Source organism: Rhinatrema bivittatum, chromosome 8, assembly GCF_901001135.1.
Source record: "Rhinatrema bivittatum chromosome 8, aRhiBiv1.1, whole genome shotgun sequence".
Taxonomy (NCBI): Eukaryota; Metazoa; Chordata; class Amphibia; order Gymnophiona; family Rhinatrematidae; genus Rhinatrema; species Rhinatrema bivittatum.
The window spans coordinates 205,445,133-205,460,369 of record NC_042622.1 but is presented as its reverse complement, the minus strand read 5'-3'; the positions used below and the strand labels follow the sequence as shown (position 1 = coordinate 205,460,369).

General features: G+C 46.1%; 1 protein-coding gene across 2 annotated transcripts in view; it reads left to right on the top strand.

The window, feature by feature from the left end:
- LOC115097153 (NADPH--cytochrome P450 reductase) overlaps positions 1-15,237 on the top strand; it is a 174,300-nt gene that overhangs the window by 45,422 nt on the left and 113,641 nt on the right. Inside the window, exon 1 of one of the 2 annotated variants that reach the window (XM_029612704.1) lies at positions 6,194-6,451. The exons of the other annotated variant lie outside the window; for it this stretch is intronic. The gene's annotated coding sequence lies outside the window, so the exon portion shown is untranslated. Of the gene's footprint in view, positions 1-6,193; positions 6,452-15,237 lie in introns of those variants that run through there. 2 annotated transcript variants of the gene reach the window in all.

The window sequence follows — 15,237 nt, the reverse complement described above, 5'->3', positions numbered from 1 at the left end:
ACACTCGCGTGAAGTTTATGGAGGCGAGCTAGCACTTTTTCTCTTTTTACCGGGGTACCCAACCCAGCCACATTCCAAGTAACTATTTCTAGCCCCATGCCTGAGGGTAACTAAGGCTTTGTAGCTGGAGAAACACTAATAGTGGAAAACAAGGGTACCTAGCAAAAACAGCCGTCATTGATGTAGAGGGAAAAGAAGAACAGCTGTGAAAACCAGTATAACCTATGAGCCTGAGATTCTCTGTACACCCTACCCCACCCCCCACCCCGATCCCAAAAATCCCAACTCAGACATTCCAACTTATAAACAATATTTGCATGAAAAGGACCATAGGCAGAAACCTAGGTACAAGGCCTTCGAGCTCCATACTCATATGTTCCCAATAAGGTAGAGACACGATAGCACCTGTGTGTTCGGCCATCACCCCTACTTCACCCCCGGTTTATGTAGAAAAGGAAGCCCACCCAGATAAACGAAACATAGGGTAAAACTCTAGATCATCTCAGTGGGTAAGAAAGTGAAGGAGGGAAATTAAGCATATCAGCCATCAATTATACAACAACTGCAAGCAAAATTGTATATAGCATACCCACGGCACCACACTTAAATACACTGGAGCAGCGGGGACATCTAAAACTTATGGTGTTAAGTCAAACAACTTCCAAGGTTGAACGGGGTGAATTGCACATCAAAGTAAAGCATATCACCATCCTTCATGGTTGTAAAACATTCATCAAGGCATATCTTCAGCAGCAGCTGCATGCAGATTTTGGACATATGCTTTGGCTTCCTCAGCTGATGTGAAAGATTTAGTGACCCCCTGATGAGAGTTGCGGAGCTGAGCCAGGTAGAGAAGAGAAAATCTAATTTTCTTGGCGATGAGATCTGTACACACTCCATGAAATTCTTTACGCTTAGCTGTAACAGTGGGAGAGAAATCTTGGAACACCAAAATCTTGTGGTTCTCATAAAGGAATTCTCTTTGCTTCCTATAGTACTGTAGGACTAGCGATTTGTGGGCAAAATGTAAAAAACGAGTGATTATCACCCTGGGGTGCCTGAGGGAGAGGCCAAGGATGGAACAAGGCCCAGTAACCACGCTTCAAGAAGGTGGGGGAGATCTGCCTCTGCGAGCACCTCAAGAAACCCCACAAACCTTAAATTATTTTGATGTGAACGGTTCTCTAAATCGTCGATCTTTTCAGCGCTGACCTGTGCTGCTTTCTCCAGGGCTGCCACTTGCCTTTCCAGGGCCCCAGTGTCGTCTTCCACGAGGGTGACCCGACCTTCCACCCGCTCAATCCGAGAATCAAAGTCTATGAGTGAGGCGCGCACCTCTGCGATTTGCTCGGATAGTTGATGCAGGCGTATATCTAGTGCTGCCACTACCGCCTGGGATATTTTCTCCTCCAAGGAATCTGCGGGTTGATTGTCTTCATCAGGGTGTGTGGCAGCCATTTTGGCGTCTGGAGGTCTTATTTATTTACTTATTTAAATTCTTTTAATATACCGATGCTCAAGACGAAGGTCTTATTGTATCGGTTTACAGTGTAACCAGGGGTAACCAATTAAATAGAAGAAAGTTACAATGAACAAGGATTAACTATGAACAAGGGTTTACAGAATAGAAGAATTAAAAGCGAAAGGAATTAGTTTAACATAACTCTAAAATGTAAAGTAAATAACAATCAACATATGATACTGGCTTAAGGCGATTGCCTAATAGGTAAAATTGAACTGCGTAAGGAACGATCCGGGGGGGGGGGGGGGGAACTGTGAAAAATTAAGGGAAGAGTGTCTTCGATAGATGTGGAGTGATCTATCAAGGGAAGTCTTGTCCGGTCTTTATCTTTCTGCACTGTCCGGGATGCCATGAGGTAAAATAAATTCTTGCACAGCCGCACCGGAGCAGTAACAATGGTAGGTCTCTCAAAAAATCGCTGAGAAATCTTGGGTTAGAAGGATGGTGGAGGATTTACTTGGGGTGATGGCCGCTCAGTCGCCTAGCTGTCGCTGAGCTCACCACATCACGTGTCTCCCTACTCCCATGTTTTTCTTAAGGGTAGTAACTGCCGCTCCGTGCAGGTTACCCCTTGTTACTGTTAAGGATAATAATTGTTGCCCCATGCAGGTTACACCCATGTTTCTCTTAAGGGTAGTAACTGCCGCCCCGTGCAGTTATCCTCAAGCCTTTTGATAACCCATAAAAAAAATTACTGCTAGCAACATTTTTACTGAGTGATGAGTCTCTTTTTAATATTTCAGACAGTGCTGCTTGACGTGATTTGCTTGTGGACTTGGCTGTAGATAGAAACAGTCCTATGCTTTTCCCCTTATCTCTGCGTATCAGTACCACAGACCATAAAAGACAGGGCCCGTGATGGTTGTTGTCTGAATCCAAGTCCCCTTCCCCCACTGCTGAAGCGGAGAGTGATGCTGCAGTTATATCAAAAGCATCAAGCCTTATTGGTTAAGGGTAGCAATCCTCATGCCTTCTGTTAACAGCCTCCATGCAGGCTATCCCCATGCTTATCAGTACCCCAGACTGTAAGAGCTGGGGCCCTCATTGATTGTTGTCTGAATCCAATTCCCCTTTTCCCTCCGTCATCAAAGTGGAGAGCAATGTTATAGTTGCATGCTTTTCTTCATATCCATCCTCTAGCCTTTACGGGTGCACAGTGTTTATCCCATGCCCTTTGAATTGCTTGACTGTGTTTGTAGTAAACTAATCAGCACTGTACCACAATTAAAGCACCTGGTATTTCCTCTCTGATGTGCCCTTCAACATTGGCATGCGTTCCTAGGCCTAGGATAGGAGACTGGAGCCTGTCTCAGGCCTCTGGTGAAGAATCGTGGAGACATGTTGGAGAGTGAATGGACCTTCAAAGTCTATAAGAGCCTGCTTTCTCATACTGTACTAGCTTAACTGAATCACACTAATGGTTTTGACATACAAAATAATGTAAGGGTGATTCCTTTTTATTGGACTTAATACATTTCTCGACTAGTTCTTGTAACTGTACACACAGGAGTGAAAGCACTGGCAGTTCCTCTTATCACTGTGGCTAGGCTAGGGCATGATGATATTAAAATGACCAATGTTTGTCAGTGAGCCCTCGGTTGGGGAAGATCATAACTCTGGCTCTTAGCTGTGTTGCTAAGATATAACTTTATTAACTATTTCTGAGAGAAATGTACACAGCAGTGAATAATTTTACAGATGGGCTTATTTTTGGATCAAGACAATTGTGGGCCGGGGAAGCCAGGTTCTGACGCGATCTCTCAACTGTACTCCAGAGAAAGGAAAAAACTCTAACACTGTAGTGAAGAAAAAAGTTTATACTTTACTGATTGTTATTTATAATAAGCCCAATATTCAGTGAGTGGGTAACTTATCCGGATAAAGTTATCCAGATATTCAGCGGGACTTGTCTGGATAAGTCTGCCACTAAATATATCTGGATAACCTTAGGATAGTCTTTCAATCTGCCCAGACTTCACGTCCGGGAACGCCTCTCCCCTACGAGCATGCAAGGACACACACACACACAGGGAAGGTAACGTTCAAACATCCGCGCGAGTGAACATGTACACGCGTGTGCCGGCTTGCACACACGAGATGCGGCCATTTTATAACATATGTGCATAAATGCACCGACTCGCCTAGTTGTATTTTAATACTTATATGCTGTCCGTAGCAGAAGTTAGGCAGTAGGGGACCCCGGCGCGTGCTTGTGCCCGTACTTACACACACATTTCAAAGTAACTTCCTGGAATACCCATGTCCCGCCCAGGTCATGCCCACATCCTGCCTGTTTTTTTAACGTTTTTGCGTTCTGTGCGTGTACCGGGAGACACTCGTGTACTTGCTCGCTTTTCATAATCCCTGTGGTGCGCACTGGCCCATGACACATGCGGATCTCCTGGCTTTTAAAATCGATCTTACCATGTCTATGCATGTCATTTTCTGTGCGTTACCAGTCGCACGGTTTTCTAAAGGGGCATTTCAACGGACAAAGCACTGCTTTATCTGTCTGCTTATGACCGTCCCTCTGCGCACCGACCACGCAGGCAAACACGCTGTCTCCATCACACCTATAAGGGAGCTTGTACCAACGTGCCGCGAATGCGCAGTAGAGAGCGGCTGGGACAGACGGGCCGCGCATGCGCTGACGAGAGAGCTCTGACTGACGTGCTGATTTGACTCCCTAAGGCAGAGAGGTCGGACCTATAACAGCCTGAGCCCGTCCCTCTGCCGCCGGGGAAGGGGGGAGGGAGTTGGGACGGCCGGAGCAGAGCAAATCTCGCCTGTTTTAACGGGCATTATGGCTTGTATAACAATAAAAAAAAAAAAAAAAAGAGTGATTTTCAAAAGCCATTTACTGCTACTTACCCGAGTATAAGGGCTTTTAAAATATTGCCTGCCCTGTATGTGGATAAAATTATGAACATTGTGCCACTGTGGACCTACCTTTACCTACATTTTTTGCAGGGGCGGGGTTTGCATTTTCAAAATTATGCACATTGTTCTGGCTGGAAAAAGGTTTTCTAAGAATTCTGTGGGTATTTTTTTTTTTCTTGGGCAATTTACAAATGAAAACTTAATCATCCTTTCCCTTTTAGAACTGGTGCAAAATCTGCTCATGGTTTTGAAAAATGCCCCCAAAATGTATGTAGAACATAATAAACAGCTTAGTACTGAAAATTACATTCCAAACTCAACTTTTTCTCACATCACCACTTCTGCCTCACCCTTGCTCCCACAACTACTCTCTGGCTATTTCCACCCCCACTCCATTTTTCACACACTGCACCTCCAGCTCTGGTGCGCCCTCTTTTATCCTTTCAATTTCTCCCCTAGCCCCAGTCCTCTCAGATCTGCTGCTGAACACATGACAGCACTGAACTTGGGGAGGAAAAAAGTGCCAGACTGTCCGAGTTTGCATTGCCTACTTAAGGGAAATGGGGAGGAGATAGCATTCACCCTATCCTTATGCGTCCCACATTAAACGCCCCCTTCTCACCTCCCTCAGATTTTAACCTCCTTCTCTCCACCACAACAATCACTCTTCCCCTTTGCACCAGCTAATCCCTCCGCCTAAACATTCACCCACATTTCACCTCACCACCCCTTAGCACCCAAATCCTGCATTCCAGGAGTAGGGAGAGGTGCAGGTCCACACCAGCCCCTTCCCTCCAATCCCCCATAGCAGAGAAATAACAGGATGGCAGGGGCTGGATTAGGGAGAACAGCTCTTTTCTGCTTTGTCCTGTCTGCTCCAGCCTCCCTTCCTCGACCCCCACCTTGTTGCCTGTACCGGAGGGGCTGGATTAGGGAGTAGTTCTGTGCTTCCCTTCCCATTCTCTGCAGGGGAAGGAGGAGACGTGGTAGAAATGACAGGAAGGTTGGGACTGGGGAATAGAGCGAAGAGTAGCCCTCTGTTCTGGACTGTGCACTGGGCAGATTATGAGGAGCAGCGGTAGAGAAGAGGGTGATGGAAGTCAGAGAGCCAATCATTGGCAGGAGCTACAGATCTCAGATAATTTTTTTAGCATGACAATTTAACATGCGTTGCCAAAGTGATGACTATATAAAAGAAAAAGTCAGAGGAAACAATTAGATTACAAAATGATAAATCAAGTAAAGGTACAGATAACCGAAAATATAGCATCAGGGACATATTGCAGGTTTTGGTGAAAGTCCTATTGTCCCAGTTCAGATTTCATTTCTGGGCTGGTGGATGGATAGCACATGTTTTGCTGTTAAAGCAGCTGTTTTTTCCTCTTTCCCCTAGGATTATAGGTTTTTTTTTCCCTACACATAAAAACCTAAAATAGTTACCAGACCAGCATCGAAACTTGAGATTTGTCCTTGCTATGTTATTGTCCGTAACCTATAACTTTACTCTTATTATTTTGTAATTTTTTTTTCTACCTTTATTTTAATCACTTTATCGTACTATTTTGGCAACCTACGTGATTTCTGTCTCGCCAATAACGTCATCGGAATCCGCTAAGCAGGACCAGTTTGCAGTTACTGGGCGCGACGTCACGCGGACTCCGCCGATTCCCAGCCCCCCCCCCGTAGCGTTACATCAGGCGGCTGTCAGGAATGTGGGCGGGGCGGGATTCTACCAATGCCCCGCTTCTGGGCAGGGATGACGATCAACGGCGGCCTCCCTCTGGCTTTGCACGAAGCAGTAAGCATCTCCCTGGGAGTCCGCTGGCGACGTCTCGCGCGAGCCGCGGTGGATTGAAGCAGCGGGAAGCTCGCGCTGCGCGCCCTCCTCACCACCCCCCCACCTCTGTTTTCCGGGCGCAGGTGGTGCGGTCCTGCCGGTGAAGACGTGACGCGGCGGCGGCGGCGGATGTGACCGTGGCTGTCTCTTGGTTAGTTGTGCGCTGAAGTGCGCTCCGTTGGAGAAAGGTAGTGCTAGTCCGGGATCGTACGGTAAGTATTCAGGCGCTTCCGGCCGGTGTCGCGATATGTCGTTTCCTCTTGCTTTTACTCAGGGGGTTGCTGCCTTGGAAACTGGGACGAAGGGGCCGGAGAGTGCGGGAGGTCCTAACGCCCGCCGACACGGGACGTGCCGATCGAAAGGCGCAAGGCTACAAGTAACCTCGAGGCTGTAGGGCTGCGGGCACATCCAGTTCTTTGCCTTTCTCTCCAGTGCATGCTGGTACTTGTAGTTTCTCTTTTCATGGTTCCAAATTAATACATCTGTGAGTGGCTCTTGGCACTTATATAGTGTCTCTTTCAGAATATGTTTGGCTTGGGTATATGGAGCCCTGGAGGTTTGAGCCTGTTTCATAGCTTAGTGGTTACTGTCCTCGAGGTTCCATATTTTTTGGCTTTTGATATTGTTGGACTGAAGTTAATATTTTTCCCCTTTTTTACTGACTGTAATGGTTTTGTATAAAATCATACTAAGCCAACAAAGTTGTGATTGTATATGAGTTTTCATGATCCCTTTTCAGGTGGCATATCTGAAGAAGGGATTCTGCTAATGCATACTGTTTTTTGTTTTTTTTTTATCTTGCCTTCCCTCTAGGTTATACATGTTTAGATCTTTAGGTCTGTACCAATGTGCATTAGACTGAAGACCACTGACTGTTTTAGTAGCTACCCTCTGCCCCATCTTTTGAAGGGGCAGTCTCCAAATGAAGTCTCTCCAAATGAAGTCTCTCCAAATGTTCCTTCTAATTTTTGAAAAGTTACATGCATAAAAATGTTCTTTTGTGCAACTTTTTATAAGTTGAGTTCAAACGTGTGCTACAAGCTAGTAGAATGCATCAGGGACCGTTACAGGGCCAGGATCACTTCCTTTGTCTGCTGACCATTGCTCTCCCTATGCAGTCAAGTATCTCTGTCTTTTGCTGGGTTTTTTTTGCCACCTGTTTGGCTCATCAGATACAATTGTCCCATTTATGAATATCTGTAACCCCAGAGGGCTTACAATCTAAACTGTAACCCCAGAGGGCTTACAATCTAAACTTTTGTACCTGAAGCAGTTGGAGGGTAAAGTGACTTGCCCAAGGTCACAAGGAGCGACAGCAGGACTCGAACCCTGGTCTCCTGGTTCATAGTCCACTGCTCTAACCACTAGGCTATTCTCCTCCCTGTACCTAACCCTTGAGTTTTTGTAGCTTAAATGCTACTTTTTTTTTTTTTTTTTTAGCATTAAATCTTAGCTGCCAAACCCTAAACCATTCCTAAAGCTTTGCTCTCTCCATATTTTCCACATCTTCCTGACAGTCTACCTTGTTGCAGATTTTAGTATCATCAGCAAAAAGAAAAACCTTTCTTGACAATCCTTCTGCAGTGTTGCTCATGAAAATTATTGAAAAGAATTGGTCCCTGGACTGATCCCTGAGGCTCACCACTAGTTCCCCTCCTCTGAGTAAACTTAATTCATCATTACCCTTTGATGCCTCCCACTCAACCAGTTTCTAACCAGTCAGTCACTCTAGGGCCAATACCAAGGTCGCTCAATTTATTTATAAGTTTCTTATGCGGAACTATGTCAAAGGTTCCACTCTCCCATGATCCACCTCTCTGGTCACCCAATAAAGGAAATTGATCAGATTCATCAGACAAGATTTACCTCTAGTAAAACCATGCTGCCTCGGATCATGCAATCCATTGGATTCTGTAAACTGCACCATCCTCTGTTTTAGCAGCAATTCCATTAATTTGCTCACTACAGAAATCAGACTAATCAGCCTGAAGTTTCCAGCCGCCCCCTTATTTCCACTGTTGTAAATAGGAACCACATCTGCCCATTGCCAGTCCTCCAGAATTACTCCTGAGACTGAAGAAGCATTGAAAAGGCCAGCCAGCCCCATCGCCTTATTTACTTTTAGCTCATGAACACACTTCTGAAAGTTGATTGTTTACCTCACTTCCAGTCTTGTTTGTTTTATGTGGTCCTACTCCAGGCCCTTCCACAGTGAACACTGAACAGAAATATTTGAGCAATTTTGCTTTTTCCTCATCAGCTTCTACATCAGGGGTAGGCACCCCTTTTTTTTTATATAAATATAGACACAACACAAAAATCGCTCTCTTATACAGCCAACATTGTAATGCTCCTGCTGAAACTGGTCATAATCTCATGCCCTCTCCGAGGCAATAATACATTCTTGTGAGCTCCCCATGCAAAGTCCAATATGAAGTCCACACACTTTGATACAAGTCTTCCTGATTTTGTAAAGCAAAAGTGGGTCTTTCTAGATGTGTAGTCTCTGCTACCTTCCACTCCTAACATGCCAGCGGCTGTGTCTGCTTCCTCATGTGGGCTATGGTCAACTGGGCCACGTGTAGTAGTTGGTTAACCACAGCCGTCTTTGACCTCACATGCTGAATCTTATCTGGCCATACGCCCAACAAACAAAGTCCTGCTGCCAGCCATTGTCCACAAAAAGACGAAATGGAGTCAGATACCTGTGCCCAAAAGGGTTGTACCCCCACCCCCCCCCCCCACTACATATGCAGATAGGATCCTACCTCCAGCAAACATTACTAACAGTACAAAGTTTGTATAGAATACAGAGTATGGTACATATGATTCAGCAATTTTATACATTAATTCCTGTCATAAGAACATAAGAAATTGCCATACTGGGTCAGACCAAGGGTCCATCAAGCCCAGCATCCTGTTTCCAACAGAGGCCAAACCAGGCCACAAGAACCTGGCAATTACCCAAACACTAAGAAGATCCCATGCTACTGATGCAATTAATAGCAGTGGCTATTCCCTAAGTAAACTTGATTAATAGCAGGTAATGCACTTCTCCTCCCTTCAAACATATGGAGATTCTCCTGGAGGCGTTCCAAAGATGTTTCCAAGGCTTTGCTTCCAACTCACACTGTAAATCAGAGTTCCATTATCTAAGACTAGGCGAGGTCTCCATGTCACACAACTTGGTAGGCAACCTTTTGAAGTGGTGAGCCAAGATTTAAATCGTAGGTAGGCGGTAACTCTGGTTTTCGAGTGCCACAAGCTGGTCTGTATTTTGATCTGCTAGATTCCTTTCACAAAACTCTTGAATATTTTAATTGACATTCATTTTTCAGTTAAAATATTTGCGTTATGTAAAAATGATTGCTATGTGTTTTCTCACGTAAAAAAAATTATAAAAAGGAGAAGAAAAATCTTTCTCCCCCCCCCCCCTCGCCAATACACTCCCTATTAGGAAAATGGGTCATGCTGCTATAGATCCCTACACAAACTACATAGAAACATAGAAACATAGAAATGACGGCAGAAGAAGACCAAATGGCCCATCCAGTCTGCCCAGCAAGCTTCACACACTTTTTTCTCTCATACTTATCTGTTTCTCTTAGCTCTTGGTTCTATTTCCTTTCCACCCCCACCATTAATGTAGAAAGCAGTGATGGAGCTGCATCCAAGTGAATATCTAGCTGATAAGTTAGGGGTAGTAGGGGTAGTAACCGCTGCAATAAGCAAGCTACACCCATGCTTATTTGTTTTACTCAGACTATGTTATACAGCCCTTATTGGTTGTTTATCTTCTCCCCTGCCGTTGAAGCAGCTAGCTAGCTAGCAGAATACCTCGCTTCTTCAGTCACATGCAGATCCTCTCCAAAAACAGAATAAGGAAACTATATAAATAGAAACATGCAGACAAAAAATGGAAACTTCAACAGGTCAAATGCTGTAATGTAACAATGTAAAAACAGAAACATTACCATGCTTCATATCATCAAACAATGTAAAACATTAATCATAATAGTAAAACCAAAGCAATAAAAAGAATAAATATTTCAAAACGGATGACGAATAGAATAACATCCAAAAAAACTCATAATCACATTTTAAAAATTTTTCCAATCACCAATAAAATATTTAAACAAACACACATCAAATAATTAAAACTTATAAGGATTAAAGAGAACTTATTTTCCCTACCTGGGAACTTTTGATTCCAGTCTCCCTGAGATTGTCATAAAGTAGTTGGGGTGGGGGAAGGTATATGCACGCTCGCTCCCACTTGTAGTCACACACATATGCTCCTAAGCATATCTCCTCCCCTCCCCCCCATATGTAAAAGACACACATGTTCATCTCACTCACATGTAATCACACACATGCTCTTTCTCCACATCAACTCACACACACTTTCTCTCTCCCACATGCAGTCACACACACCACACAACAAGCTCACCCCCCCTTCCCGCCAAACCTCTCAACTCAGGCTTCCGCTTACCCACCCAGGTTCTTGCCCACATACACAGGCTCAAACATTGCACTCAGGGCCTAGGCTACTGGGTCCTCCCTCTGAATTTCGTCTGCGTGAATCTTCAGCTGCCTGCAGAATGAGATCCTGCCTCTCTTAATCTGTCTGAATAAATAGCCAACCAAGTCGTGGGGTGAGTGGCAAAGCAAGATGCTCTGGCTGCTGCTGTTGCACCTCTGATGCAAGCAGGAAGCCCCAAGTTGGCGATACATCCCCTCCCTTGTGCCAGCAACAGGAGTCATGTTTCACTGAACATCACCTCCTGCTGCTGCGGGGCCAGTCTGGTGACAGCGGGAGATGACATTGGGTGAAATTTTACTCCTGTTGCTGGCACGCGGTACGGAATGTATCGCCAGCTCAGGGCTTCTTGCACTGGAGCAGCAGTGGTGGCCGGAGTGACCCTTAAGCTTCTATTCAGAGTATTACACATGCCATCAGCAGCACAGCAGTGGCGTCATAGGTTGCTAACCCATATTCTACATATTCCTTCCCTTCACCTCTGAGCCTCATAATGTCACTTTTGCACCCCTATCACTAACATATCTTTAAAAACAAAAAAAAGAAAGGCTTGTTCCCCCTATTTTACTGTAATTGCTGTTTTTTTCCTTCATTTTAATTTTTGCATTCCTGACTACTTTCCCAGCTTCTTTTTGCTTTTCCAGATATATTATTTCTCCTGTTTTTCTCTTGTAGTTTATGAATGCTAAACTTTTCTCACTTATCTTTTTCCCCGCAGATAAGCAGGCTGAATTATTCATGCTGTCTGGGCACCTCCTGGCCACCCGATGTGGGAACTTCTCCAAGTATGTGCAGAACTTTGCTCCTGCATGCCTGCGCGGTGCCTTCCCGCATGACTGTCCCCTCTACTTCAGTTCTCCTCCTCCTTTTTTCCCTGTGGCAACGGACGTGGAATCTTCTCCTCTGACATTTTTCTCTTTTGTCTCAAATTCACTTCGGTGATCCCCATACAGCACTTTTCAGTGCTAACATGGGCCCCAGAACCCCGGGATTCAAGTTCTGTTGATGTGGCAAGATTATGTCCATCATATGGACATAATCGTTGCTACTTGTACCTGGGGCCAGAGCACGACCAGGCATCTGTGCGGATTGTGGTTGGCTGTCTCCTCGGGCCCAGTGGCAGAGGGCCGCGAAAATAGTCTGACTTCGGGAGGAGGAGTAGTCGGCATCCTATGCCCCTTCACAATGGTCAGCTCACTCCTCTCCAGCGTGAGGACCTAAACATCACGAGAACAGAAGGCGTTCCTCCTCTGTTCAGACCTCCTCCACGGCTAGAAATGAAGTGGGAGGTAAGCTCGGGAAGGACCACCCGACTCCAAGGGAAAGGGCTCTGTTCCTCTTCAGCGTTGAAGGATCGGGCCATGACCTTGACCATGAAGCACGCACGTGTTGTCCACCACCAGATGCAAACTTCTGATCGATACAATCCGAGCGGCCAACTCCGCTGACACAGTCAGCGTCGATGCATGCGTCGGAGAACATCAGACTGTAACCGGCGCTGGCTCCATCAACAACGCAGAAACAATCGGTGCATGCATCATCCAGACCAATGCATATGGCGCAGGATACTGCGCAGCAGCATGGTGGAAAAACTAAACACAAAACCCACTACGTTGCACTGTTAACACCGACGCACAAGCGTCATCCTTCAACCTAGCGAAGTCTCCCTCCCCCCCCCCCCCCACTCAAGGGATCCTATTTCTCTACCTTCTGATTCAGAACCTTCGGGTGAGTCAGAAGATGAGGCTCCTCCACTACCCCGAGCAGGGAACACAGAAGAAAGTGGTTCTGGATCAAAGAGTTTGCCTAGCTCTTTATGTCAAGGTGGCGACCGGGACCAACCACATCGTCCTGTCATTTCTCCACCACACAAAAGATGCAGAACATCTGCACCCTCTACCAAAGCATTAAAAGGGGCGGCGACCCATATCAGTTCCCAGATAACAAGACTCTTGCAGACCATTCTTGATTCTGTGGTGTCTGAACAGCTTTCTCATTCTCCCTTGAGTCCATCACTGGAGGATTCAGTGCACTCCCTTCTTCTCACCACCAGAAAACCCCCCCAAGAAGAGAGAAATCAAATGTGGAGTGGAGTCCACAGGCTTCAGACCCTGACCGGGACTTGGATTATTCCTCCCCCTCTCCATGCTCTTCCACAGGGATCCCCTCGGACCTCCCCGGAGGGCCCACCTGAGCCAACTTCTCCACTGGAGGACTTGTCCTATTCTAAATTTATTGAGAAGGTAGGTTCCCTTTTGAAATTGGAGACTACGCGTCTGCCGGACCCCAGGGCTGAAGTTCACGGATTATTAAAAGATCTTTGTCCCGACTGAACTGATGGCCCTACCTTCTCATTCAGTTCTGGATAAGATCATGGACAAGGCGTGGGAATCTCCTTTTCAGTTCTACCACTTCATGTAAATCCAAACTAAAATTCCAGATGCAGAAATCCACTCACTATGGTCCTGTACAACTGCCCCACGTATCAGTGGTAGAGTCTGCTATGAAGAAAGCCAGGAAGAGCAGGCTTTACTCCAATACTCCCCAAGGCAAGGATAGCGCTATTTAGATGATTTCAGCAAAAAGGTGTTTCAGAGATACATGTTAACCGCTAAGATTCAACAACACCAATTTTACATAACTCAGTATCTCTATGAATGCCTACAGGCACTGAAAGGGGGGAGAGGAGCAAGCTGCGGGGGATACCCAACAGCGGTAGGTGGTTTCTGATCTCAAGGAAGGATTAAGACACCTTCTCTGGATGATATACGAAGGGTTTGAAGTCTCTGCCCGTACTTCAGCAGCCTCCATTGCAGCTCAACGAATGGCTTGGTTGTGGGCCAGCGCCATAAGGGAAGATATGCACGAGAAGTTGGTGGACCTCCCGTCCAAAGGGGGTAATCTGTTCAGAGACAAGTTTGTGTGAGACAGTCTCACAGCTTAAGGAGCAAAGTGTTGCGGTATCCTCGCTAATGTCCCAGGTAGACCAGGCAGGCACAAAGCATTACTATTTCTTTTACCGCAAACCCTTTTTATCCCAGACACTCCTACAAATCTTTTCCACTTTACAGACCTCCACCCTACCAGCAACAGAGGCCACAAACCCAGTTACCCCAGCTGCTGGGCCGAGGATGCTCTCAACAACCCCTGAAGCAGTCGCAGCCGACTACCCAGAAGTTGCAACAGTCTTTTTGAGGTCCCCATGGCCATAGCTACAACACCCAATGGGAGGCCGCCTCCATTTCTTCACCCAACCATGGTCTCAGATCACATTAGACTGTTGGGTTCTTGATATCATCTGCAGCGGCTACCTCCTCAATTTTCAAACAGCTCTGCCCACACCACACCTTGTTTCCCCATCTAGGGGAGAGAGAGGAATGCCCCCCCCCTACTTCAGGAAGTCCACATCTTACTTCAGCAATGGATGATTCAACAAATTCCTCCCCACAGTCATCTTCAGCTTCCTCAGTCCCAAGAAGACTGGAGGATCACAGCTGATTTTTGGATCTCAGGGCCTTCAATCACTTCATTACCCGAGAGAAGTTCAAGATGGCCTCTCTCAAGTCTATCTTGCCCTACCTACAACCCAACGACTGGATGTGTTCCTTGGACCTCAAGGATGCTTATGTCCACACTCCATTGCACATCTTATCTTGGCACTACCTCTGTTTTCAAGTGGGCCTCATACCCTTTGGCCTCTCATCAGCACCCAGGGTATTCACAAAATGTCTTGCAGTAGCTGTGGCCCATCTTCGGAAGCAGGGATAAAGGTGTTTCCTTACCTGGATGATTGGCTTCTTGTAGCTCCGAACCCAGAGCTGCTTTGCATCCACTTGCTTCGAGTTCTGACTTGCCTGGAGCACCTAGGATTCATCATAAACTTCGAAAAATCTCACCTCAAGCCCACTTAAACACTCCAATTTATAGGGGCAATCCTCAACACACGCCTTTGCAAAGCTTTCTTTCCGCAGGACAGGATTCGCACTTGTCAAACCTTAGCCTGTGCATTAAAATGTCTATCGTGACCCACGGTCTGCCAGATCCTCACACTGCTGGGCCACATGACTTCAGCCAGGTCCCCCTTACGCGTCTTCAAGGGGCCTCAAGTCACAGTGGTCCCAGAGCTCTCATCCTCTGTCACAACTGGTGACCCTCACCCCACTAATACTTTCAGATGTGGATTGGTGGCTCACTCTCTGGGAGTCCTGCAGTTCGATGCCCCCTTCCGGATACCAAATCACTAACTGGTCCTCTCTACGGACGCTTCCACCATGGGATGGGGTAAACATGTCTTCCCTCAAGATACAAGAACTTTGGACACCCACTGAGCGGATACTTCAGATCAGCCTACTGGAATTACAAGCCATATGATATGCCATTTGAGCCTTCCTACATGTTCTACAACACAAATCTGTCATGGTTTACATAGACAACCAAGTAGCCATGTTCTATATAAAC